Below are 20701 nucleotides of genomic sequence, written 5' to 3' on the forward strand. Positions count from 1 at the left end.
ACAAACCTACAGACCCTATCTTGAATGTAACCCGGGGCCTGTAAATACCAAACATGTTTAAATAATGGGTTGGATTTAAAGAGTACATAATAATTCACCAAACTTTGCATAAATTAACAAGCACAATGTGTGGACTTCAGGAATAACATTTTTTCTAGGCATTATACAACTTTTGCATGTTTTAGCTATTTTCTTTTCTGCAGTCTATTTACGTATGTATTCTACATGAGCTTAGATGGTGGGAGACCTGGGTGCTCTCACTCAGCTTCTACTCCTACATTGTCCCCAACCGCTACTCAGACTTCTATGCAATCTGAGCATCTTTCAGCAAGATATTTCAAAATAAAAGTCATTAAAATCTTAGGAAGTAGCATGAAATGAGAAGTGGAAAATATATCTTCTTCTCTCTGATAAAATTACAAACCTATTTTTATTTATAATACCGAATTATGCAACATAAGTGACCATAAGGCCCGTTCCGCACTTGCGAGTGTGATGCGAGGATCGCTCGGCCCGAACACTGCAACCGGGAGTGAACTCAGCATGTAAAGATCAGTCCCGGTTCGCAGCGTTCAGGCGTGTGATCCGGGCAGCATGCGTTTCAAGTGTGATGTGAGTTCATCGCATCACACTCGCAAGTGTGGAACGGGCCAAAACAATATACTTTCTGGAACAACTGCTTTCCACAGAAGTGTTATAACTATAGGGTAGGTAGAATTCAAGTTTAACTGCAGTCACTTTTAGGCATAATGCATATGACCGTGTGCTCTCCCGGGCCGGATTCCATGGAAAAGCACAGGGCCAGTTGGAAAAAGGGGGGGAGGGAGCACTCCTCAACCTTCCTTTCTCCATAGGACGCAGAGTGCCTGCAGCGCAAATCGGTCCAAAGATAGGACCCACTGTATCTTTTTCGGCATGGCGGTCTGGCTCATTCGCGGTGCGGTGAGACATTTTGTCCTCATTGCATTGTGCCTGATTGTTCTGGACCTCATTGGGGGCCGGGTTGAGGCCTTACATTGAAAGACTATAGACGATTAAGACTCAAAGTTAGTTTGACATATTTCACACTCACATTGCCTGTTGTAAAAAAAAGCATTTCCAATACTAACCATTTATGCTCTCTTGTGCGAGTTATGTATTAAGTAGTCCACTAGATATTCAGGAAGAATTGAAGGACGCACATCAATATTGTTTGCACATGGTGTGAAAATTTCTCATTGCCATCGTGCACCATCTTCGAAATAGATATGTGCCATTTGCATACAGTTCACAAACTGCGGAAAAAATAAATCCATTTAGAAATGTTAGTCTGCTGCCATAGTCCCAGCAGGTAAGGGTATAAAAATGTGCAATGTCTTACAGTATGAGGCATTTTAAAGCAATGTAAAATTCAAATTTACATATTTTATATCTACAAGAGAGACTGATCATGTACAATAATTCCCCAACAGACTGCATTACTAATACTCCATTGTGTTAACAGACAGTGTGGGAGAGAGAAGAAAGGGGCAGTGGCAATTATAATAAAGCAAGGCTCATTCATCCTTCACGTTCTATATCAAGAATGGCAATGTATGCGATGCTCACTAAGTGCAGGGCTGGCAACTTTAGCAAATGTTTATAGAGAGCAAACAGAGAAATAATCCATCTTCAGTGATAAACGATTCTAGCCGGCGATCTCAGAGTTCCACTGCACCCACACACTGACAGCATGACAGAAATACTGACACATACTTTTACAGCGACCCCATTTAATTTGCCGCTCACAGTTTCTATGCTAATCCAATAGTCACTTGTACCACTACTTAAATATCGTCATAAAGTTGCGTGATTGCCTTCCGTTCCAAGAAGGATATGTAATATAATTACATCAAACAATTGAATTCTAATACTGACTCGTAACGATCCCTCTTTCATGCTAGAGGTAGGAAATTCTTGAGAATTAGCCCCTTACCACACATACCTGTGTGTCTAAGCGATAGTGCATTGCATGATTTAAAGGGATTTTCTAGGGCTAAAATATTCACACCTATTCTAAGAACAGGTCATCAATATTTTAATTCTGAAAATCCCATTTAAAGGGAAATTCTCATATTAAACAAATCTTACAAGTTACCCACACAATCAATCAACTGGTTTCCTGATATGACTCTCTTAGTAATTCTGGAGCTACGCTTACGGGACTGAACTAAAATCTACATTAATCATAGGCTACTACCGTATTAATGCATTGCTATTTAGAGGTTAAGGGGACACTAGACAAAATTCAAGCCATGAGTATTAAAGGAAATCCTATGGAAAGAGGAAGGTTGAGGAGTGCTCGTACCCCCTTCTCCACACGGCCCTGTGCTTCTCCAAATGGCCCGGGTGAGCACACAGTAGTGTGCACTAAGCCTAAAAGAGACTGCATAATATCTCTTTTAGAATATGGCGGTGATCGGTAATTTCCATCAGCTCAATAGAGGTTAATGGAGCAGAATGGTCATGCGCGGACGTCTGCTCCATTAGTCTGGCGATGAGGGGTCCAACGGGGGTACTCAGCACTGAGAACCCACTGATCAGCAAGTTTGGCTCTATCCCGTGGATAGGGCATAACTTTTGTTTGTGAGAAAACCCCTTTAAGTATGCACTGCTGGAGATGTCATCACTGTGTTGTGCCTGACAGGCTGAAGTAATCAAACACTGCATCATCCCCCCAGGTGCTGTATATGAGTGATCCAGCTCAGATTGATAAGTCCTGTCTGGACAGTACAGGAAGCTCCAAGTTGTTTCTGTATCAATAACTTTAACAAATAACAATTGCACCAAGACCACAACAATACATAGAAAATAGCTCACTCACAATTGGAACTTTAAAAGAACGGCACTAAATGGGGAAAGTTCTATCAATCACATGAATAAGTCAAAAATTTGAAAGAATCCCCTTTTGCTGTCAACATTCCTCAAACGGAGTCACATTTAACACAACGCCTCACTTTGAAACAACCAAGAAGGCTAAGGATTTTTTGATCTTCTTTTCAATCAGTAAGGAAAAGCACCACTGCCCGAGCAGTCTGCATTAAGAAATATGCTGATTGAAAAGAAGATCAAAAAATGCTTACCTTTATTGGTTGTTTTACCGTGAGCTATTGTGTTAAATCTGACTCCGTTTGAGGATTCTTTCTAATGTTTCTGCATCAGTGTAGCTACAGCATTCTCAATGTATATTTGCTTCATAATGCATGAAATCAAATGGTAGATTTCCTTAAATTTCAACATAATGCACTGGATACCTGCTCTTGGTGTCATAAAGTAATGATGGCATGTATTTTGTCATGTGACTGTTTGATGTGATGCCTGATTTTGTTTTATAAATCCAGTGCTACCTCCCCATTTTTCCTCCTGGACCCTGCTTTTTGCCTCCTATAGTCAGTGGCCACAGTGGTTAGATACCATATAGGTGAGCTCAGTATTATGAGCCATAATGACAGTGATACAGCGACTGATAGTTTAGGATTGTCTCAGCAGAGATGAAGGTCATCACTCCGACAGCTCCATCATGGTGGGATTGGTATCATCAGCCACCTTTACTGGACAAATGTATAAATGAGGCGATGCTGCAGCAGCCATCCCTCTGATTAGTGGTTGGGGGGGCCCAGGACAGCTCACAGCAACACTTGTCATGATAGCGGCGGACATTTAAGGACATTGTATGCGAAGTTGCATTACGCCTTGTAAATACTGCATTATGCCAGATGCAGCACTCTGGTAACTGTACCAGTCAGGATAAAAGCTCTGTTTAAATGAATATTGATCTTTGAGCTCCACTAAATGAAGGAGTATAAATGAAATGTTTCTTTGCATTATACTTGTGTTATAATATTGGTGGTAAAAACATGGTCTACTTGCTGTAAATACTAAAAAGCCTGAGTTATTAGTTGGAAGATCTGCAACAGAAATAAAAAGCAGCAGACAGGACGGTGGTCATGTATGATGGATGCCCTATGATGGGTGCTTTGTGTAGAGCATGCCTTCACGTATCTCATATGCAGTTACACGCAGGCAAATGCCACTATTTATTCTCCAGCTCTGAAGTGCGGGACCTACACAAAGCTTTTATTAGTATGAATCCTTCATTCTACTCTGGTGTTTGTTGAATTGTTTCCTTATTCCAGACATAGCTGGGCAGCTAATAGCTTCCGAATACTTGACGCCTGCTTGTTGACCTAGGCCCGCCTTCATTTTTGCTCCAGATAATCTTGATGTTCCTGTAAGCCGTGCAGCTGCTCAACCTAAGGGCAAGAGCTTGCTGTTATTAACATGGATGCTTCCTCGGTTAAGTTCAAGGCGTCAGCTTTCACCAGTGGCTATTACACTCTGCATACTCAATGAGCTGCTGTGTATAACATTAGATACAATATAACAGGGCCGGCTCCAGGTTTCAGTGGGCCCCTGGGCGAAAGAGCCTCAGTGGGCCCCTAAGCAGTGAAATGCGGTGGCATTAAAAACGCTGAATCTTAAGATACAAATATTGATATTGATACAACCCCTTCCCCCACAGCTCCATTAATTAAGTATATACAGCAACCAGGATCCATTAATTACGTATATACAGCCCCCTGTTCCATTAATTACGTATATACAGCCCCCCCAGGGTCCATTAGTATACAGCACCCCAGGCTTCATTAATTAAGTATATAAAGCCCTCCAGGCTCCATTAATTAATATACACCCCCCAAGCTCCATTAATTAATATACACCCCCCAAGCTCCATTAATTAATATACACCCCCCAGGCTCCATTAATTAATTAATATATAACCCCCGGGATCCATTAATTAATATAAACCCCCCGGGCTCCATTTATTTATTAATATTTACCCCCCAGGCTCCATTAATTTATTAATATATAAACCCCCCCCCCCCCCAGGCTCCATTAATTAATATACACCCCCCAGGCTCCATTAATTAATTAATATATAACCCCCGGGATCCATTAATTAATATAAACCCCCGGGCTCCATTTATTTATTAATATTTACCCCCCAGGCTCCATTAATTTATTAATATATAAACCCCCCCAGGCTTCATTAATTAATATATACCCCCAGGGTCCATTAATTAATATATACCCCCCCCCTCCCAGGGTCCATTAATTAATTAATATATACCCCCTTGAGGCTTCATTAATTAATGTATACCCCCCTTCCCAGCCTCCATTAATTAATTAAATACACATTATTAGTGGCCAGAAAAAAAAATAAATGCTAACTTACCTCAAGGGCTGCATGCGATTTCTTCTTCATCTCTTCTGGGGCTCGCCGCTCTTCTGCTACATCTTCAGCACAGCGTCTACTGTGCAGCAGCAGGGACGCTGTGAAGTCATCACGTCCAGCGTCCTGCACAGCAATAGGCGCTTTGCAGCAGAAATACATCGGCGACGCCGATGCACCTATGTTCTTATGTTCTTATGTTCTGTGACGGGACGCTTGCGGTGCCGCCCCCTGTCAGCCGCGCCGGCAGTGTGAATGAAGCGCTTCTCACGCTTCTCTCAATTACATCGGCAACAAGCATGCCGATGTAATTGAGTATGCTTGAATTGGCAGTGTGTGCTGTGGGCCCCTCTGAGACCTCTGGGGCCCCGGCACTTGCCCGGGGAAGCCGGGTGCTGGCGCCGGCCATGCAATATAATGCCAGGTTCATATATCACCTTCTTATAACCATATAAAAAGCCCTAACCAAGATATCCGGCTGCTCTGTTGTGACATCTATTCACATGGGATGCTGTGTAGCATTACATTCCATTCATTTACCAAAAATCAGAGTTGTCAATAAGGCAATGTGTTTACTGCCTGTACCAAGCCTTAAGGATTACACAAGTTCCTGTAACATTGATGCAGCACATTCGCTTAGGCCACATAGTGATGTAATATCCTAGACACTTCATGGATCATGATGACATGAACAAGCCAGGGACAAATAACACAAGGAACTAAAGAAATGGCTTCAAAACAAAGTCAGCATTTCATCATAAAAGGGCTTACTTTTCTAGCCACAAGTTTGTGTCAAGAAGATGGAAAAGCAGAAATGAGCAGTCTGTGCCTCCTGATTGTTATTGTTGGCTGCAGGGTCTCTATATAAATCATTATCTTACCTGACCATTTACATGTTGGCAAATTAAACTAGAATAATGTGTCTGCTATTTCTGCTATTTTCATAAGTAGATTTTCTGATCATATTTACCGTATATACTCGAGTATAAGCCGACCCGAGTATAAGCCGAGACCCCTAATTTTACCACCAAAAACGGGGAAAAACTATTGACTCGAGTATAAGCCGAGGGTGGGAAATGCATTGGTCACAGACCCCCCCCCCCCCAGTATATAGCCAACCAGCCCCCTATAGCAGTGATGGCGAACCTATGGCACGGGTGCCAGAAGTGGCACTCGGAGCCCTTTCTGTGGGCACTCAGGCCATCACCAGAGATGACTCCAGGTATCTTCTTGCAGTCCTAGACAGCCCAGGACTTGCTGTGCACAGAGCTATTATAAAGTGACAGTGCTACCTGGGACTACTGGAGGAGTGGGAAGGTGTGGACAGATCTGGATTATCATGGTATCTCCTGCTCCGGCCCTGACAATTCTTCCTGTTTATGGGACCCTGGAAGGAAGCTACAATGATCATCCAACTTTCTTCTATTTTCTGCTTAATTAGAGTCCTCAGGTGCTGATATGAATGAAAGTGACAGAGCAGGCAGTATAAATCATAAATAAAATTTCTGTGTTGGCACTTGGCGATAAATAAGTGGGTCTTGGTTGTAGTTTGGGCACTCGGTCTCTAAAAGGTTCGCCATCACTGCCCTATAGTATACAGCCAGCCCAGCCTGACCCCAGTAGTATACAGCTTGCCCCCAGTAGTATACAGCCTGCCCCCAGTAGTATACAGCCTGCCCCACATAGTATACAGCCTGCCCCACGTAGTATACAGTTTGCCCCCAGTAGTATACAGCCTTCTCCCAGTAGTATACAGCCTTCCCCCAGTAGTATACAGTTTGCCCCCAGTAGTATACAGTTTGCCCCCAGTGGTATACAGCCCTCCCCCAGTGGTATACAGCACTGCCCCCAGCGGTATACAGCCTGCCCCCAGCATTAAAAAAAAAAACAACTTAAATACTCACCCTCCAGTGGCCCCGATGTGCAGCGCTGCTCCCCCGATGTCCGCGCCGCTTGTCTTCAGGTTTCCGCGCCCGTCTTCTTTCTTCTGCTAGGCGCCGCCATTGCTCTCTCCCGGTCGGCAGTTTATTATTTTTTAAGTATTTTTTACTCATGACTCGTGTATAAGCCGAGGGGACATTTTTCAGCACATTTTTTGTGCAGAAAAACTTGGCTTATACACAAGTATATACGGTACTATAAAAAATTAAAGGGACACTGTCACCAGATTTTACCCCATTAAACTACTACTACTCTCAGATGAAATGTCCTTTCTAGAATTCCCTATTTTATGTGAAATCTCCTCTGTTTAAAAAAAATATCCTTCAAAGTAATGTGAAACCTAACACTTAAATGGCTAAACAGGGGTTTCACACCCAAAGCTATTCTCAGGGGGCGCTGATTGTTGCTACGGCAGCCCTGGGGTCCGATTAGGAATGATCAATGGCATTGATGTAAAGTACAACATGTAGACAAAAAATTTAAAGTGTTGTACCTCTTCGAAAATGGTGATGAAAAAACTATAGATTTTTCTCCTGCAAATTTAGTAAAATGAAAGAAAAAATATCTAAATATGGTATCACTGTAATCATACTGACCCTTAGGCTCTACATTGACCATAGGACACAAAAAAAAAAAAATTACAGAATTGATGTTACTACCCCCCACAAAAAAAGATATTAATATCACCATTAAGCCATAGCCACCCAAAAATAGATCACTTCAAAATGCAGATGGGTTTTCTCCTTTTATCCTTTGTGAATATGAAAATTTTAGGTCTAAAGGAACGTATTACTGACAAAAATAGACTATTCTAAACTTCACCTTTGTTTTCTTTTAATTGCCGTATATATGCCGTATATACTCGAGTATAAGCCGACCTGAGTATAAGCCGAGACCCCTAATTTTACCACCAAAAACTGGGAAAACCTACTGACTCGAGTATAAGCCGGGGATGTAGTATACAGCCAGGCAGCCCCCTGTAGTATACAGCCAGCCCAGCCTGACCCCAGTAGTATACAGCTTGCCCCCAGTAGTATACAGCCTGCCCCCAGTAGTATACAGCCTGCCCCACGTAGTATACAGCCTGCCCCACGTAGTATACAGCTTGCCCCCAGTAGTATACAGCCTTCTCCGAGTAGTATACAGCCTTCCCCCAGTAGTATACAGTTTGCCCCCAGTGGTATACAGCCTGCCCCCAGCGCTATACAGCCTGCCCCCAGCATTAAAAAAAACAACTTATATACTCACCCTCCAGTGGCCCCGATGTGCAGTGCTGCTCCCCCGATGTCCGCGCCGCTTGTCTTCAGGTTTCCGCGCCCGTCTTCTTTCTTCTGCTAGGCGCCGCCATTGCTCTCTCCCGGCCGGCAGTTTATTATTTTTTAAGTATTTTTTACTCATGACTCGTGTATAAGCCGAGGGGACGTTTTTCAGCACATTTTTTGTGCAGAAAAACTCGGCTTATACACAAGTATATACGGTACTATAAAAAATTAAAGGGACACTGTCACCAGATTTTACCCCATTAAACTACTACTACTCTCAGATGAAATGTCCTTTCTAGAATTCCCTATTTTATGTGAAATCTCCTCTGTTTAAAAAAAATATCCTTCAAAGTAATGTGAAACCTAACACTTAAATGGCTAAACAGGGGTTTCACACCCAAAGCTATTCTCAGGGGGCGCTGATTGTTGCTACGGCAGCCCTGGGGTCCGATTAGGAATGATCAATGGCATTGATGTAAAGTACAACATGTAGACAAAAAATTTAAAGTGTTGTACCTCTTCGAAAATGGTGATGAAAAAACTATAGATTTTTCTCCTGCAAATTTAGTAAAATGAAAGAAAAAATATCTAAATATGGTATCACTGTAATCATACTGACCCTTAGGCTCTACATTGACCATAGGACACAAAAAAAAAAAATTACAGAATTGATGTTACTACCCCCCACAAAAAAAGATATTAATATCACCATTAAGCCGTAGCCACCCAAAAATAGATCACTTCAAAATGCAGATGGGTTTTCTCCTTTTATCCTTTGTGAATATGAAAATTTTAGGTCTAAAGGAACGTATTACTGACAAAAATAGACTATTCTAAATTTCACTTTTGTTTTCTTTTAATTGCCGTATATATGCCGTATATACTCGAGTATAAGCCGACTTGAGTATAAGCTGAGACCCCTAATTTTACCACCAAAAACTGGGAAAACCTACTGACTCGAGTATAAGCCGGGGGTGTAGTATACAGCCAGGCAGCCCCCTGTAGTATACAGCCAGCCCAGCCTGACCCCAGTAGTATACAGCTTGCCCCCAGTAGTATACAGCCTGCCCCCAGTAGTATACAGCCTGCCCCACGTAGTATGCAGCCTGCCCCACGTAGTATACAGCCTGCCCCACGTAGTATACAGTTTGCCCCCAGTAGTATACAGCCTTCTCCCAGTAGTATACAGCCTTCCCAGAGTAGTATACAGTTTGCCCCCAGTGGTATACAGTTTGCCCCCAGTGGTATACAGCCTGCCCCCAGCGGTATACAGCCTGCCCCCAGCATTAAAAAAAAACAACTTATATACTCACCCTCCAGTGGCCCCAATGTGCAGCGCTGCTCCCCCGATGTCCGCGCCGCTTGTCTTCAGGTTTCCGCGCCCGTCTTCTTTCTTCTGCTGGGCGCCGCCATTGCTCTCTCCCGGCCGGCAGTTTATTATTTTTTAAGTATTTTTTACTCTTGACTCGTGTATAAGCCGAGGGGACGTTTTTCAGCACATTTTTTGTGCAGAAAAACTCGGCTTATACACAAGTATATACGGTACTATAAAAAATTAAAGGGACACTGTCACCAGATTTTACCCCATTAAACTACTACTACTCTCAGATGAAATGTCCTTTCTAGAATTCCCTATTTTATGTGAAATCTCCTCTGTTTAAAAAAAATATCCTTCAAAGTAATGTGAAACCTAACACTTAAATGGCTAAACAGGGGTTTCACACCCAAAGCTATTCTCAGGGGGCGCTGATTGTTGCTACGGCAGCCCTGGGGTCCGATTAGGAATGATCAATGGCATTGATGTAAAGTACAACATGTAGACAAAAAATTTAAAGGAAACCTACCATTTCAAATGGTAGGTGTAAGCTATAAACACCGAGCACCAGCTCAGGGTGAGCTGCTGCCGGTGCTTAGTTTCGTTAGTGTTAAAACCGCGGTATCGCGGTTTTAACACTTTCTAAACTTTATAGCAGAAGCTGCTTCGGCGCTGCGCGCGACCGTGCGCGCGCAACGCCTGCGGCGTTTCCTATGTAGGCGCACGCACGATCGTGCGCACGCAGCGCCGAAGCAGTTTCTGCTATAAAGTTTAAAAAGTGTTAAAACCGCGATACCGCGGTTTTAACACTAACGAAACTAAGCGGTGTTTACAGCTTACACCTACCATTTGAAATGGTAGGTTTCCTTTAAAGTGTTGTACCTCTTCGAAAATGGTGATGAAAAAACTATAGATTTTTCTCCTGCAAATTTAGTAAAATGAAAGAAAAAATATCTAAATATGGTATCACTGTAATCATACTGACCCTTAGGCTCTACATTGACCATAGGACACAAAAAAAAAAAAATGACAGAATTGATGTTACTACCCCCCACAAAAAAAGATATTAATATCACCATTAAGCCATAGCCACCCAAAAATAGATCACTTCAAAATGCAGATGGGTTTTCTCCTTTTATCCTTTGTGAATATGAAAATTTTAGGTCTAAAGGAACGTATTACTGACAAAAATAGACTATTCTAAATTTCACCTTTGTTTTCTTTTATTTGTTTTTTATCATGTAAATGAGGCTGGTCACATGGTCAGAGGCAGTGATGTCACCCCTGTTCCCCCTCCCCTCTCCTCCCCCTGCTCATGTCTGTGTGTAATGTATAGTAAAGCATGGCTAGTGTGTGCTGCATCTGCTGACATGCTGCATCCTCCTAATATACAGGTGAGAGACACAGACATCAGCTACACATGAATCTGACATGTTCTGCTGCAACATGGCTGCCTGGAGCTGCTGTATCTCTCCTACACACACATGCACACACAGGCTGCAGGGGGCGTGGCCACCAGCACCAGGAAGCACATCATTATACAGCCTCACATCATTACACAGGCTGTCAGTCAAGCACTGGGGGTGTGGCTGTGCCTCCCACTCATGAATAAGGTGGACAGCTTGAATATGCTAATGCTTCATTGGACATTTCACAGTTCATTTGCATACAGCTTTAGGACCTCATTGCTTAGGTTTACAGGCATGTAGATGGACAATAAAGGGATAGAGGCAATGCTCTCTAATGGCATTTATGAAAATATATTTAGTTTAGGGGGGTTATTTTGCATGATGGGTTCTCTTTAATACTCACCCTCCGACGATACTCAACTTTGATGCTCGGCATGGCAAAATTGGTTCCTCCAAATCTATGCTTATGAGACATAAGCAGTTCAGTTATCGAGTTTAGAAAGTTTATGTTAGACTTAGCTCAGTCCGTGTCTCTGCTTCAGTGTGGCACCTCCTGTGACTGCCGGTCTGTGCTGGTTTACAGAGGCTCAGAAGTGACATTATGTGGACACTGCCCTTCCACCGCAGCCTGGATTAGACTGTAGCACTTATTAGGTGTGAAATAGTAACTTTCTATTTAGTTCCATCAATATACCCTTTCTCTCAAGTCCAGCACACTCCTCCCTACTGCCATCTCCATGACACTAATTCATCTGTGAGCTGCACACTATCTTGTTTCTAATAGACTTTATGTAATTGTTGTAAGCAAACAGTAAACTTACACATCACATGTCATTGAAATAAATGTTGTGTTATAATTATATAAGAATTTCACAGAATGTAATGCATTTAATGTCAAAATACATGTATTTTGTCCTGAATTTGATAAAGGGTCTGCGACCCGAAACGCGTTATTTGGATTTATTAACTGGTAAAAATCTACTTTTTAAATCTTTAATTTTTTTAATAAATTAAGCCATTATTTGAACTAATTGGCACTTGGTTTTGGTATATTTTCGAAATACTGGGCAAAATACTACTATCAGCGCTCCACTTTGACTCTATTTTTTGCAAACCTATTCTCCTGTTGCCTAGTCATGTGAAAAACAGTACAGATCTTTTTGCATTGAAATCAATGTGGAATATTTTCTGAACTTAACACAAAACACTTCCTGAAGGTGGAGTTTTAAAGGAACATATCACCAGATTTTATGTCATTTAACTAGTAGCAGCCCTCGTGAAGGGTATGGAATGTTCTTTCTAGCATTCCCTATTTTATGTGCGATTTCATATATTCACCTATAAAAATTCATCTTTTTTTTTCTGACTTTTGGCATATGGTATGGACATGTCCGACCATTCAGGCATATTGGCAGGAGGTGATATTACTGCTAACTAATGTACTTAATATACCTGTTCACTCTACGCCAGAGCTCTGCTTATTGGGGGTGGTTGATGAAGAAGCATGGCAACATCACAAGCGGATATTTCTTAGAGAGGTACTGTTTCTGGCTAGGAAGGTCATAGCTTTAAAATGGATGGCGACACAACCACCATCCCTATCAATGTGGAGAAAATTAGTGAATTCGGTCCTCCCTTTTCATGACCTGATATATAAGGGAAGAGGCTGTCCAGATAAGTTTAATAAGGTGTGGGGACAATGGTGAGACTCCTCGGCTACACTTTATTCCGTGAATACATTCACGTCACAGTTAAGGGCATTACAGGATGTTTAACAACGCGAATATTAAAAGAATTGGAGGGATGAAATAATTAAATAACTTGTGGGAACTGGTCTTCTAAACTGATACCCCATTTACAATCGAAAACTATGGAGGTGGTCTAGCAGCAGCACTGCAGAGCTTTGCTTTCCATTTTAGTTTGTTTTTGCTGTTTTTTTTTTCTTTTTTGCTTTGGTTGTATTTATTTGTGTACGTATGATATGTAAAACATAATATCATATACTGTGGTAAATCTTTTTTTATTGTGATTTTTGTACACTTTCAATAAAACGAGTTTAAAAAAAAAAATTCATCTTTTGCAGGCAAGGTGTCAAGTATAGAGGCTGCAGGTGGAGTGCCATTTCAGACACCCCTATCTTCATATCTATACTTCCTAGAATCATGGCGAAATGAAGATGCACATCACAGGAATTGGATTTATCTGCAGCTCACTCCCACCTATGTCATTAACTGTCCTGTATTTCTAGTTCTGTGCTGTTAAAAGCACAAGTCATGTGCAATCTGAAAAATGAGGGGAGTTAATTATCATATGCCGCTGCTCATGTGCGAATGCACTGGGGTGGGACAGGTATGTGACCCCCCCCCCCCCCCCACTTCACATCCCTGCACCCCCTGGCGTGGAGGTGGCGGAAAGGAAAAAATAATCGCAAGTGCTAGCAATAAGCACTGGCGTTGTACAGAATCCCTGATAATACCCCGAGAGATTCTTATCTTTAATATGAAACTAAAGTTAGTTTCTAGGTCAAACAGAACCAAATATAGGGGTGTACGAATCAACACTCCCTCTGCAGCCTCTAAACTTCACTCATTTAAGGTAAATATGACTAATTTTCTCATGATTTTGTTTATAGGTGTAAGAGCAGGATTTTACACAAATGAGAGAATCTGTTGACAAAATCTCTAAAAAGAGAAACTATCACTGGCCTTTCCATTTTCTAAAGAATTACAGAACCACACACAGCCTGGTAGGAGATTCATGTTTTACTGAAAAATAACTTTATGTCAATAAGGACACTACTCAGCAACGTCCACATTTACTTACCCGACGGAGTTCACCGGAAGTGCATTGTCCGACTACAATGCACTGTGCCGCAATTCACAAAGATTGTGCGCCCGATTTCCTGCATCTGTCGCTTCCCTGCTCAGGTCCGCTGGAGTTCACCATCTTCTTCCCGGTGTATGTAAGTGCATTGGTTTGCGATACAATTTGAATATTAAATCCTGCGCTCAGTCCGAATCAGTCGGATCGTCCGAAGGCCAGCCCCCTGATTTCTGTCACATGAACAAAATCCAATCGCGTGTGACACAATCCCCTTCTAAATAGCTGTCACAGCGGTGCAAATCCCAAACATTTCCAAAATACGACGAAAGTGCGCTCCGCAGACCCTTAGTAAATAAACCCATATATCATTCATGTCCTTGATGAAAATCTTGTGCATCTGTGGCTTGCAGATTTCCCTATGCATGTGCAGTGATTACAAGCTGTTCGCAATTCACAAAGTTTGCCTTAGAGATATGATGATGTAAGTTCTCTTGAAGGGATAGGCAGCATGAAGGACCGGATGCTGGTACACAGAGATGGGAGGAGTGATGCCCTAGGAATAAAGACAGTGCCTGGGTGTTCCAACTTCATAATTAACATAAACAGTAAAAGCTATTTTTCTCGTATATTATATATCAATTCCTAAGAAATAAAGGTTTATTCTGTAATTGTTTATTTTTAAGCCATTGATGCAGGTTCTTTTTAAGAAATAGCCACTGATAGATCAGAATAAACCAACGTTCAGTAGAAAACTTTAGTACTGATGTGAAGTCAGCCTTACATGTGACTTTTATTATCATGTGGTGTAAGCCCAATGAAGAGTTATTAAGACTAGAAAGTGGAAGAAGATGCATACGGTAATAACATGCTGTGTGGAGAAAGTGGATGACTCTGAGTCTACTTGTAAAGAAAACTGCAAAAACATTTATCTTTTTCCTTTTTGTGAATTTTTCCATAACTCAACAGGAATCAAGACTACTTTTAAGTCCCTGCAGCAACCTCAAAGCTTAAAAACTGCCTCCAGTTGCTTACAAGGTATTATACTTAAATTACAAAGGCTAAACATAAAATAGTTGGCACTGCTCATACACAGACGGTTTATCATGAGAATTCACTAATTACAATGATTGTTGCATTGATCTGGGAAATATTAATGACTTTAATGATAGCCTAGCCTTTATGCTACAAAAGAACTAACACTACTGAAATCTCCAATTTCCAGCTATGAAATAGCCTCTGGCAAGCTGCACAGGAATGGACATTTTAGTGCCCTGTGTACATATCTGCTGGTAGATTTCTGCAGGAGCATAAATATTCATGCAATATTCATGTATGGTTGTGTTTGTTACTGTGCAGCACATAGATAACAAAAGGGTCACATATTAACCTTCCATATATTCTCAAGTATAAGCCGAGTTTTTCAGCACAAAAATTGTGCTGAAAAAAACCTAACTCGTCTTACACTTGAGTGAATAAAAAAAAAAAATTAACACTCTACACACCTTTCCGACACCCCCCACCCCTCCCGCAGGTCCTCTTCTTGCTTCGGTGCCTCTTCGGGTCCTCTTCAGGTCCTTCGACTCCTCTTTGGGTTGTTCGGCTCCTCTACGGGTCCCCTTGGGATGCCGGCTGCTCACAAACAATCACATCGGCAACCATCTGATGTCAGTGTGTGCGCCGGCTGTGCACATGGAGGAGGAGCAGAATGACCCAAAGAGGACCAAAAGGACCCGAAGAGGCACTGGAGCATTGGAAGGAAGAAAAGAAAATATGGGGGCGTCGGAAAGATAAGTACAGTGTTATTTTTTTTTTATTAAAAGCTTGGCATATTCGGGGCAGGGTTGTCCGGCTATATACTGGGGGAATGGGCTGACTATATACTGCAGGGGCTGGCAGGCTATATACTGGGGGGGCTGGGAGGGCTATATGCTGCAGGGGCTGGCAGGTTATATACTGCAGGAGCTGACTGTATATGAGGGGGCTGGCTGGCTATATACTAGGGGGACAGGGTTTGACAGGCTATATACTGGGGGCCTGGGCTGACTATATATTGGAGAGGCTGGCAGGCTATATTCTGCAGTGGCTGACTGTAAACTGGAGGGTTGGCCAGCTATATACTGCAGAGGCTGGCAGGCTATATACTGGGGGTAGGGGCTGGCAGGCTATATGCAGGGCGATATGGGCTGGTCAGTTTTATACTCGCTGGAGGCTGTGACCAATGCATTTCACACCCTACTCTTATACTCGAGTCAATAGTTTTTCCATTTTTTTTTGTGTTAAAATTAGGTACTATGGCTTATATTCGGGTCAGCTTGTACTCGAGTATATATGGTACATGTCATTACCAATATGTTTTTTGTTTCCATGTTCGAGCAAAAATAAAACCTAAACAATGTTATCATCTACTCTTATAGTGATAATTAAAGAAGTACTGTGACTAATGTTTCCCATGCCCTGGAAATACACACAATACATGTTCCATACAGTGAAAATCCTAATTTTTATCCCTATCAAGGGATTTTATTTCACCTTGAAGTTCCATTGCTGTTATGTCACATGATCGCTTCATGACCGCTGTCTCTCTGATGTCCTAAATTCACACTGTGCTTGGCGACTACATTCTGTTAGCCTGTTAGTAACATGGAGCTGAATGTCTATACACAGACCACTACCATAAAGAATTTTGTTTTGCTTTTGTATACATATGTATAGAAAAGAATAGGTTACTGCATAGTCCTGACATATACTGAGCAAATCTATGTCAACATGGTTTAATATGAGCTAACAAATAGTGATTGCCATTACCCAGAATGCTCTGCTTTCTGTGTTGATCAATTCCCTCCTTTGCGACATGTGTTAAAGGGGTTGTCCCATTTCAGCAATTAAAGAGGATCTGTCACCCGGAAATTCGGCACTAGGTTCTGCTTACTAAAGTTAGAAGCTCCGAGTGGTAAAACAAATGCAACAGTGTTACAATGATAGCGTTATCGGAAACCTCCGATAACTCTATCTAACACCACTGCGGAGTACAATAGAGACACCGGACCACTCTTAAAGCGGTCTGGCGTATTCATGAGGGGGCGGTCCGAGGCACTGGACCGCCCTGCTCGCTCCATAGCTCGGCAGTGACTGCCACGCGTCATACGGAAGTCAACACCTAATCCCGCCCACAATCCCATCCCCTCATGAATACGACTTTGAGAGCGGTCCGGCATTTCTATTGTACTCCGCAGCGGTGTTAGATAGTGGATTAGATACTACAGTAAGCAGCTCCTAGTGCCGAATTTCCGGGTGACAGGTCCTCTTTAAATATTATTATTTGAATAATGAAAAGTAAGTACCATATATACTTATTCTCGAGTCAAAAAGCAGACTAAAAAAAAATCTAAACTCACCTTTCCGGCGGCCTTCGCGAGTCTTCTATGTGATACCTCTGGCTGCCGGCACACACTGTTATGTCAGAGGGATCACATAGAAGACTCGCGCGGGCCGCCGGAAAGGTGAGTTTAGATTTTTTTTTTAATCAACTGTCCGGGGATCCGGCTCCATAACCGGCCGTGGATCCGGCTCTTTAACCCCTTAGCGCTCTGCGCCGTAGCTGTACTGCGCTGAGTCCCGCGATTAGCGCTCAGCGCAATACAGCTACTGCGCAGAGCCGATGCCGGTTCAGCGCTGCATAGCAGCCGAACCAGCATCGTTAGCCGCGGGATTTCAGCGGTAATCTACCGCTGACATCCCCGGCTAACACCCGCGGTCGGAGTGGGCTCCGATCGTGGGTGTTTAACCCATTAAATGCCGCGGTCAACGCGACCGCGGCATTTAACATGCCTTCTGGGGGTCTTTACCCCACGATCGGCCCCCCCGCACTGTTTTCGGGGGGGGCGATCGCTGTTTTGGCTCCTCTGGGGTCCGATCGGGACCCGAGAGAAGCCTGGAGGGGTTACCTTTAAGATGGCATCTGTGACGGCATCTTAAAGGCAAAGTGTCAGCATATGCATCTGCATAGGCTGGCACTGATAATACCCTGCAATACATTAGTATTGCAGAGTATTATCAAGAACAAGCAATCAGATGATTGCTTGTTCATATCCCATGGTGGATCATGTAAAAAATGTACAAAATAATGTTTTCAATAAAAAATTACTTTATAAATCACAAAAAATGCCCATAAGCCCCAAAACATATAAAGAAACATATAACGCTCAAAAAAGTCTAAATCATAACACAAACCCCACATATATAGTATCACCACGTCCATAACAATCCATAGAATAAAACTAAATAACTATTGAACCCATATGATGAACGTCGTAAAAAAAAAACGTCAAAAACCCGCCAAAAATTATGATTTTTACCTATTATATCCCACTAAAAATGCAATAAAAAGTGATCAACAAAACATATGTACTCCAGAATGATATTGTTGCAAAGAACAACATGTCCCGCAAAAAAACAAGCCATCAACCAGCTCTGTAGCCAAAAACGTAACAATGTTATGCCACTTGGAAGACAGCGATCCAAAAATGATAGATTTTTCCCCACATTAGGGTTTTATTTGGCAAATTTAGTAAAACATAAGAAAAAATATTCATGTCTGGTATCCCCGTAATCGTATCGACCCATAGAATAAAGATAACAGGATTATTAGGCTGTACGGTGAACACGAAAAAAAAAAAGTTAAAAATCCAGTACAGAATTGATGCTTTTCTACTCATGACCTCAAAAAAAGTTCCAAAATTTTCAACAATAGGTGATACCAACCCCAAAATGGTAACACTGGAAAAATCATCTCGTCAAAAAAATGACGCCACATGGCCCAAATAACGGAAAAGCGAAAATTTTATAGCCTTCAAAAGGGGGCAATGAGAAAACTAAAATCCTGGCAGCTGCAGGTTGCTCCTTCCCTTCTGCGCCTCGCTGTGCCCCCATAACACAAGTAACGGCCACGTGTGGGGGGTCGCTGCACTCAGGAGAAATTGTAGAACAAATTTTATGGTGAGTTTTCTCTTTTTATCTTTTGGAAATGTGTAAATTTTAGGGCTAAATGAAAGTATAACCGACAAAATTTGACCATTCTAAATTTCACCGCCATTTTGATTCAATTACTATGAAGATCTCAAGGGGTTAACAATCTTTGTAAATGCTGTTTCTGATAGTTTGAGGGGTGCAGATTTGAAAATGGGTTGGTTATATAGGGGGTTTTGTTGCTAAATATGTAAAATTTGATTTCAAACAGTATTTATCCCCAAAATAGTCAATTCCGAAAATATGGAAAATCGCTATTCGATTTGTAGGCCGCGTGACGTCAAAATAAATTATCCAAACATTTCAAAAATTATGAAAATGTAAAGTAGACAAATGGGAAATGTTATTCTGCAAGTTATTTAGGTGGTAAATCGATCTGCCTGAAAACGCGGTGATTTTGAATTTCGAAAATGGCAAATTTTTCTAAAAATTCATCATTTTTTTCTTTTTTTGTAAATAAACGCAAAACTTATCAGCCAAAATTTACCACTAAAATGAAGTACAACATGTGGGGAAAAAACTATCTCAGAATCGCTTTGATAAGTAACAGTGTTCAAAAGTTATTACCACAGGAAGAGACACTGGTCAAATTTAAAAAAAAAGTTGCGAGCCTTAACCTGCAAACAGGCTGCGTCCTTAAGGGGTTAAGAGGGCACAGGGGCTGGTGGCTAAATACTTGGGCAGGGGCTGAAAGGCTAAAAATTGGGACAGGGGCTGACAAGCTACATATTGGGGAAGGGGCTGACAGGCTATATATTGGGGCAGGGGCTGACAGGCTATATATTGGGGCAGGGGCTGACAGACTATGTACTGGGGCATCAGCTGGCAGACTATACTGAGGCAGCGGCTGGCAGGCTATGTACTACTGGGGGCTGGCTGGCGGCTATACACTACAGGGGGCTGCTGGCTATATACTACTGGGGGCTGCTGGCTATATACTACTGGGGGACCAATGCATTTCCCACCCTTGGCTTATACTCAAGTCAATCGGTCTTCCCAGTTTTTTGTGGTAAAATTAGGGACCTCGGCTTATACTGATGGAAATCTGCTTAAGATCATGAGATGTCACACAGATGCACAGGTCTTTTATAATCAGAGCCGTGTGACTCTGACTCTGTATCTGTCTTGTGAATTCCTAGAGACAGCAAACAGAGATATAGAAAACCATTAGGAATTGATACAGAAAATATATTGGAAATTGTATAACTTTTCATCATACAAACAAAAATATTTATTTGCTGAAATGAAGACCATCTACAAATACCTACTGCCCCACGGTATAAAGGAAGATCAGACAGGTAAGATGGTTAAAAGCTAAAAATGTTTTTAATAGTTTTCCTTTATTAAAGGACATTAACTACTGGAATCTAGTATTATAAACCAAGCACACTTACACGCTGGTGTGCTCCCCCTCTGGCAGGATCTGCTCTTATTTTAGCTCCTTATGCCTTGGTTTTGACATAAAAAAGGAGTCATTTGCATAATTGTTAAAGCCTTTTTTTGTAAGAGAGAATCCTGTCAGACGGGACAAAAACCTGCATGTAAGTGCACCTGGTTTACAATGCTTGATCCTGGTTGTAGATTTCTTTAACCCTTTTGTGCCTAAACCATTTTATAGCAAGACCAAGCACAATTTTTAAAATCTGTTTTGTGTCACTATTTGCGGTTATAAATT

General features: G+C 41.9%; 1 protein-coding gene across 2 annotated transcripts in view; it reads right to left on the reverse strand.

Annotated features, from left to right (window-relative positions):
• LINGO1 (leucine rich repeat and Ig domain containing 1) overlaps positions 1 to 20701 on the reverse strand; it is a 231142-nt gene that overhangs the window by 88352 nt on the left and 122089 nt on the right. The window contains exon 3 of one of the 2 annotated variants that reach the window (XM_072147854.1): positions 1110 to 1274. The exons of the other annotated variant lie outside the window; for it this stretch is intronic. The gene's annotated coding sequence lies outside the window, so the exon portion shown is untranslated. The remainder of the gene's footprint in view (positions 1 to 1109; positions 1275 to 20701) is intronic. 2 annotated transcript variants of the gene reach the window in all.

This window comes from Engystomops pustulosus, chromosome 4, assembly GCF_040894005.1.
Source record: "Engystomops pustulosus chromosome 4, aEngPut4.maternal, whole genome shotgun sequence".
Classification (NCBI taxonomy): domain Eukaryota; kingdom Metazoa; phylum Chordata; class Amphibia; order Anura; family Leptodactylidae; genus Engystomops; species Engystomops pustulosus.